We start from the raw sequence: 7,500 nt of genomic DNA, 5'->3' as shown, positions 1-7,500 counted from the left end.
TCTATACTGCCTCCCCCTGGCCAGCCGGGGCGCCTGATGGAGGGGAAAGGAACTGGTCTCTAAACTGCCTCCCCCTGGCCAGCCGGGGCGCCTGATGGAGGGGAAAGGAACTGGTCTCTAAACTGCCTCCCCCTGGCCAGCCGGGGCGCCTGATGGAGGGGAAAGGAACTGGTCTCTATACTGCCTCCCCCTGGCCAGCCGGGGCGCCTGATGGAGGGGAAAGGAACTGGTCTCTATACTGCCTCCCCCTGGCCAGCCGGGGCGTCTGGTGGAGGGGAAAGGAACTGGTCTCTATACTGCCTCCCTCTGGCCAGCCGGGGCGCCTGATGGAGGGGATAGGAACTGGTCTCTATACTGCCTCCCCCTGGCCAGCCGGGGCGCCTGATGGAGGGGAAAGGAACTGGTCTCTATACTGCCTCCCCCTGGCCAGCCGGGGCGCCTGATGGAGGGGATAGGAACTGGTCTCTATACTGCCTTCCCCTGGCCAGCCGGGGCGCCTGATGGAGGGGAAAGGAACTGGTCTCTAAACTGCCTCCCCCTGGCCAGCCGGGGCGCCTGATGGAGGGGAAAGGAACTGGTCTCTAAACTGCCTCCCCCTGGCCAGCCGGGGCGCCTGATGGAGGGGAAAGGAACTGGTCTCTATACTGCCTCCCCCTGGCCAGCCGGGGCGCCTGATGGAGGGGAAAGGAACTGGTCTCTATACTGCCTCCCCCTGGCCAGCCGGGGCGTCTGGTGGAGGGGAAAGGAACTGGTCTCTATACTGCCTCCCTCTGGCCAGCCGGGGCGCCTGATGGAGGGGATAGGAACTGGTCTCTATACTGCCTCCCCCTGGCCAGCCGGGGCGCCTGATGGAGGGGAAAGGAACTGGTCTCTATACTGCCTCCCCCTGGCCAGCCGGGGCGCCTGATGGAGGGGAAAGGAACTGGTCTCTATACTGCCTCCCCCTGGCCAGCCGGGGCGCCTGATGGAGGGGAAAGGAACTGGTCGGAATAACGTGTTCCTTCCACGCGCTACGTCCAACCGGGGAAACTCTCCCCATCCTGTCAGGTGTAAAGAAGCAGCTTGGACTCCTCATGCATAGAAGGCAGCATGAGGTCAGTCTGTTGCTCTCCCCAGGTTGTGTGTGTGTGTGTGTGTGTGTGTGTGTGTGTTTGTGCTGGTATGTGGGCTATGTGGGTACAGGGGGGGGGGTGGTTTGGGCATAATATGGGTGTGTGTGAGAGAGAGAGAGAGAGAGAGAGAGAGAGAGAGAGAGAGAGAGAGAGAGACAGAGACAGAGAGAGACAGAGAGAGAGAGAGAGAGAGACAGAGAGAGAGAGAGAGAGAGAGAGAGAGACAGAGATACTTACTTCCTGGTTCTTCAGGGATCTGAAAAAAAGGGAAAAGTTGGATCAACTTTTTTTTAGTTTTTATAAACTTTGACTACATTTCTCCTTCTGGTCACGTGGTCAGTGAGAAACACCCTGTATGTGTGATACACATATATATATATATATATATATACCGTATATGTATATATATGTATGTATGTAGGCTGTGGAACTATTAATTAAATAGTTACACATTAACAGAGAGAGAGAGAGAGAGAGAGAGAGAGAGAGAGAGAGAGAGAGAGAGAGAGAGAGAGAGAGAGAGAGAGAGAGAGAGAGAGAGAGAGAGAGAAGGATATTTGATAAGGAAGAGCTATTTCTCTGTGTGTGAACTTCAGTCTCTCTGCCGGGCAGACAGACAGACAGACAGACAGACAGACAATCACAGTAAGGACCTGTCTATAGCCCCATCCACCAGGATCAACCGGCCGGGACTCTCTCTGTGTTTCGTATCGTTATTTTCGTGTCCGCTCAGCGAGCAGAGCAGAGCGTTGTGTCCGCTCAGCGAGCAGCCCAGCCCCGCCTAGAGAGACGGTCCTCCTCGGCGTGTGAAGGAAGGTAGGATCAACTCTAACCCTCTCTCTGGAAGTCACGAAGAGTTGCTTCTTGTTTCCACTCGGTTTGACCGCAGACTAATATACGTGTGTCTGTGTCTGTGTGTGTGTGTGTGTGTGTGTGTGTGTGTGTGTGTGTTAGTGTAACATGTGCTAATAGCAGGAACGTGTTGTATAGGTTTATATACACGGATGCATTTATAAAGTTATAAATCAAAGTGTAGCGCTGCTTCTCCGCCATGCTTGTCTTGTCTCTCTCTAGCTCTGGTCCTCATAGCTGTAATGGACCAGAGAGTCTCTCTCTCTAACCCCCTAGCCCCGGTACGGAGACCCTCCTAGCCCCGGTACGGGGACCCTCCTATAGTCCCGGTACGGACCCTCCTAGCCCCGGTACGGGGACCGTCCTAGCCCCGGTACGGACCCTCCTAGCCCCGGTACGCTAGACCCTCCCCTCCGCCCTCTGGGGCTCCAACAACGGGACTGTACCGGGGCTAGGTTGGAGGTAGCCCGGCCGGTACAGTCCCTGGCCTCAGTCCCTCTCACGGAGCGACAGAATGAGGGACCGTGTCGGGGCTACCTCTGGTCCACATAGTAGGAGGCTATGGACCAGAGCTACCGCTAAGCTATAGCCGGCTGTTTAGTGGGAGATAGTTTTTGTTTCCACCCGGCAGACAGACAGACAGACAGGCAGACAGACAGACAGACAGACAGACAGACAGACAGACAGACAGACAGACAGACGGCTGTTGCTACTTTGGTACATTATTGTTGCCACAGTTGTTTGTGGCGAAGTGTTACCTTGTGTTACTTTGTGTTACATTATGTCACTTTGTGTCCCACGCTGTTACAAAGTGTCTGTATTTCGTTGTTTGTAAAGTGCTGTTTGTAGTTGTTACAAAGTGTTTGTATTCGTTACAAAGTGTCTTGTGTGTAGTTGCCAGTCTGCAGTGTTTGTTGTTGTAAACCTTTATCTTGTCTGTGTGACCATGAGTCACTGGAAACACTGCTGTTATCATAACTACACATTATTAATGAACACTATAAACACTGTATAATAATTTGAAGAGACATGCCATGGACCCCCATTTGAAGAGATATGCCAGGGACCCCCATTTGAAGAGATATGCCAGGGACCCCCATTTGAAGAGATATTATGCCAGGGACCCTAATTTGAAGAGATATTCCAGGGACCCTAATTTGAAGAGACATGCCAGGGACCCCCATTTGAAGAGATATTCCAGGGACCCTAATTTGAAGAGACATGCCAGGGACCCCCATTTGAAGAGACATGCCAGGGACCCCCATTTGAAGAGACATGCCAGGGACCCCCATTTGAAGAGATATGCCAGGGACCCCCATTTGAAGAGATATTATGCCAGGGACCCCCATTTGAAGAGATATTCCAGGGACCCTAATTTGAAGAGACATGCCAGGGACCCCCATTTGAAGAGACATGCCAGGGACCCCCATTTGAAGAGACATGCCAGGGACCCCCATTTGAAGAGACATGCCAGGGACCCCCATTTGAAGAGATATGCCAGGGACCCCCATTTGAAGTGATATTATGCCAGGGACCCCCATTTGAAGTGATATTATGCCAGGGACCCACATTTGAAGAGATGTTTGAAGAGATGTCATTTTTTTAATAAATGGGACCATAATTTTCCCAAAAGAATATTATGACATGAGAAATGAGACTTTAAACTAGTGACTGGAAGCAGAAAGTATTCATGACCATGTTTATTAAGGTAATACAGTCTAGGTGAAGTTGGGCCCAAATACATGGAGCTCTATGGAGCTATGGGGTATTTTTTTGGGCCCAATGACAGCGCCACAACAGGCCATTATATGAACTTTCAGGAAATCCTGATTTCCTCAGTGGCTTCACTAAATATCTGTCTGACTGCACCCCTGGTTCCAAACTATCATTTAGATGGGGACCCCCTGGAACTCCCTCATGGACCCCTGGGGGTCCCCAGACCCCACTTTGGGAACCCCTGATGAACACGGCATCTCTCTGAGTTAATTATTCTACGTCAGAAAGGTCATTTTGTGTTGCTTTGTTATTATTATGGTGGTTTAGTGCTTTGTGTCAACATGAAGTCCTCATGGTTGGTTGTAGTGCAACACTCGCACTGACGTTAAACTCACACTGACGTTAAACTCACACTGACGTTAAACTCACACTGACGTTAAACTCACACTGACGTTAAACTCACACTGAATATTGATGTTAAACTCACACTGAATATTGATGTTAAACTCACACTGAATATTGATGTTAAACTCACACTGAATATTGATGTTAAACTCACACTGAATATTGACGTTAAACTCACACTGAATATTGACGTTAAACTCACACTGAATATTGATGTTAAACTCACACTGAATATTGATGTTAAACTCACACTGAATATTGATGTTAAACTCACACTGAATATTGATGTTAAACTCACACTGAATATTGACGTTAAACTCACACTGAATATTGACGTTAAACTCACACTGAATATTGACGTTAAACTCACACTGAATATTGATGTTAAACTCACACTGAATATTGATGTTAAACTCACACTGAATATTGATGTTAAACTCACACTGAATATTGATGTTAAACTCACACTGAATATTGATGTTAAACTCACACTGAATATTGACGTTAAACTCACACTGAATATTGATGTTAAACTCACTGAATATTGACGTTAAACTCACTGAATATTGACGTTAAACTCACACTGAATATTGACGTTAAACTCACAACCGCAAGGTTCCCGGTTCGATCCCTGTGGATCGAATAATTCGCATTTAAAAAAAAACTATTGAAGTCCATGCAAGCTTCCACATCAGTGGCGAATGTGCGAAAATGCGACCGTTTTCGCTTTTATTTGTTCGCTCTGGTGTCGTATTTTGCAGAGATTCGCAGGCGAACTGCAACATGCAATATTTCGCATTTTCAGATCGCTTATTCGCATCGCGTCGCTAATTCGCCAGTGTGTAATGACCTTAAGTGTCGAAGTGTCCTTGAGCAAGACTCTAGTCTGAACCCCTGATTGCTCCTGATGTGCTGGTTGGTGCCTTGCATGGTTTCCTCCACCTGTGTGAATGGGTGAATGTATTGGACAATCTGTGTGTGGTGTGTGTGTGTGTGTGTGTGTGTGTGTGTGTGTGTGTGTGTGTGTGTGTGTGTGTGTGTGTGTGTGTGTGTGTGTGTTGAAATCCATTTGGATTTGGGGAGAATCCAAATCACTGAATGCTCCTTTTCTAAAGGTGTTTTTGAGGGGCCTTAGCCCTTGCTATGTCCAGCTGTGTGTGTGCACAAACTCTGTCCTTAAATTCCCATCAGCAATGAATGGACAATTTTACTACGATGATAAGAGCACCCTCACTTGTGTGATTTTTAATTAACCCTCCATCCATCCTGTCATGGTATGCAGAAAGTTGAACCCAAAAGCAGAGCCAAACGCAGGAACCAAGTTAAGGTATTTATTCACAATGAGTGAATGGGAAGGTAGCATAAAACAAAACATGCATGCTGACAAGAGCAGGCAGGGCAGACGGCAGGCAGACAACAAGCAGACGGATGAACAGGAGAGCTAGGTCCATGAAAGGTTGTACAGTGATCTGGCGACGAGTGGAGTGAAGACCAGGGTTTAAATACTGTCGGGGCTGAAGAGTTGATGGCCGGCAGGTGTGTCAATTGAGTGCGATGAGGAGGTGACCACACACAGGTGTGCCAATGAAGGCTGGAAGCTGGGAGGAAAGCCGACGCCCACACACAGCCACATACTGTGACACATCCACCTTCAACCGCTTATCCGTAGTCGGGTCGCGGGGGCAACAGCACCACCAGAGAGCTCCAGACTTCCCTCTCCAGAGCTACATTAGTGACTTCCTCCTGGGGGGGATCCCGAGACGTTCCAAGGCCAGATAGTCGATGTGATTGGTCCTTGGTCTGCCCCGGGGTCTGCAGTGATTGGTAGAAATGTGTGGGGTCTGCAGTGATTGGTAGAAATGTGTGGGGTCTGCAGTGATTGGTAGAAAACTTTACAACGCTGGCTGCTTTTATGAATGCTATTCTTTACAATTCAATCCTAGAGCTGTACAACTATCAGATCTACAAGCTCACACCGTGGTTGCGAGCTTGTAGATAGGCTATATTTGTTGGTGCACAAAACTGCCGTGCGTGTGTGCGTGTGTGTGTGCGTGTGTGTATAGCCCTAAGCACTAAGGCTATGGACCAAAGCTAGCCCAGCCCTATGGAATGCATATGCTAATAAAAAAACAACGTAATACTTCCTAAGAATAATATGAGCATCAAAGCAATATTATTTATTAGCATGTGCATTGCATACATTCCCTGGGCCTGGACCACACATGGACATACAGTATGTCACATGACATCCTCAACTTGGACAGGAGCAGTTCCTATTGAGGGAAAGATTCTCTGTTTATGAAAGTTTTTTTTGATATAGAGGGTTTATAGTGTTTTAAGGCATATTTGTCTGGCCAGGGATCCTTTTAAACAAAGAAAGATAAATCCCCTTTGGGATTAAACGAGTGAAAACGTTTACAATATGTCCAAATTTACTCTTTAAAAGAAGTAGCCAATTTAACGTTTAGGTGCCCACTCTTCCTCCACCCATGCAATGTGAAATGCCACTGAATCTGTAGGCCTAATCGTTTTCCATTTTGACTATGTCTCGTCATATGGACCACATCTCTTTTCAACTTGTGACAGCCAGCTTGTGTACCGTGAAGGCGAAGGTTTCTGAACGTCTCGTCCTCCATTTTTACGCGTGCTGAAAATAGACGATCTATACTAGCTCACAGCGTGTTGCGGAGGCGACATTGTGAGCTTGCAGATCAGCTATTTTTTTTAGCACGCTGATGCAACGGGTCGTACGGCGAAACATAAGACAGGTTTCCCTTGTGTTTTTAGCCGAGGCGACGTACACAGTCAACACAGAGTCAGACACATGGGAGAAACGGTGTACACTACCCGACTTTCGAGTTTTGATTTTGATTTTTTTGTAATCGCGATTTTGATTAAATTTCGATTAATCGTGCAGCCCTATAACTAAGTGTAACACACAGCACATGCTAATGTATTAATTATTAATCGGGGGGGGGGGGAAATGGATCTATAGATTAATTTAGATTTTAGTTTTAGTCTTTAGTCTCTTCAATAGTTTAGTTTCAGTCACATTTTAGTCGCCTGGAATGTTTTGGCGTTAGTCTAGTTTTAGTTGTCTAAATATCACAATATTTTAGTCGACTAAATCTACAGTTGATTTAGTGGAATGTAATGTGTTTTGGCGACCCATTGTGAGCTTGTAGATCTGCTATTTTCAGCATGCAACCAAGTGTAAAAAAAAAGTGTACTGGATCTCTTGTCCACTAGTCCCTTCCTAACATGTTGACGAAATTGTCACTATATTTAGTCTTAGTTTTAGTCGACAAAATCAACACTTATTCACACACATGAGACTAATGATGATAAGAGCGCCGCTCACTTCACACAGGTGTGATTTTTTTAATATGGTGAGACTGACTGTGTTTCCATCTCA

The 7,500-nt window shown here is 47.3% G+C and overlaps 1 protein-coding gene across 3 annotated transcripts in view; it reads left to right on the top strand.

Annotated features, from left to right (window-relative positions):
• The window catches only part of myo1cb (myosin Ic, paralog b), an 87,331-nt gene that overhangs the window by 8,178 nt on the left and 71,653 nt on the right, over positions 1 to 7,500 (top strand). The window contains exon 1 of one of the 3 annotated variants that reach the window (XM_083773476.1): positions 1,804 to 1,928. The exons of the other annotated variants lie outside the window; for them this stretch is intronic. The gene's annotated coding sequence lies outside the window, so the exon portion shown is untranslated. Of the gene's footprint in view, positions 1 to 1,803; positions 1,929 to 7,500 lie in introns of those variants that run through there. 3 annotated transcript variants of the gene reach the window in all.

This window comes from Protomyctophum parallelum, assembly GCF_964188405.1.
Source record: "Protomyctophum parallelum genome assembly, chromosome: 9".
NCBI lineage: Eukaryota > Metazoa > Chordata > Actinopteri > Myctophiformes > Myctophidae > Protomyctophum > Protomyctophum parallelum.
This window is presented reverse-complemented; position numbering and strand designations above follow the sequence as displayed.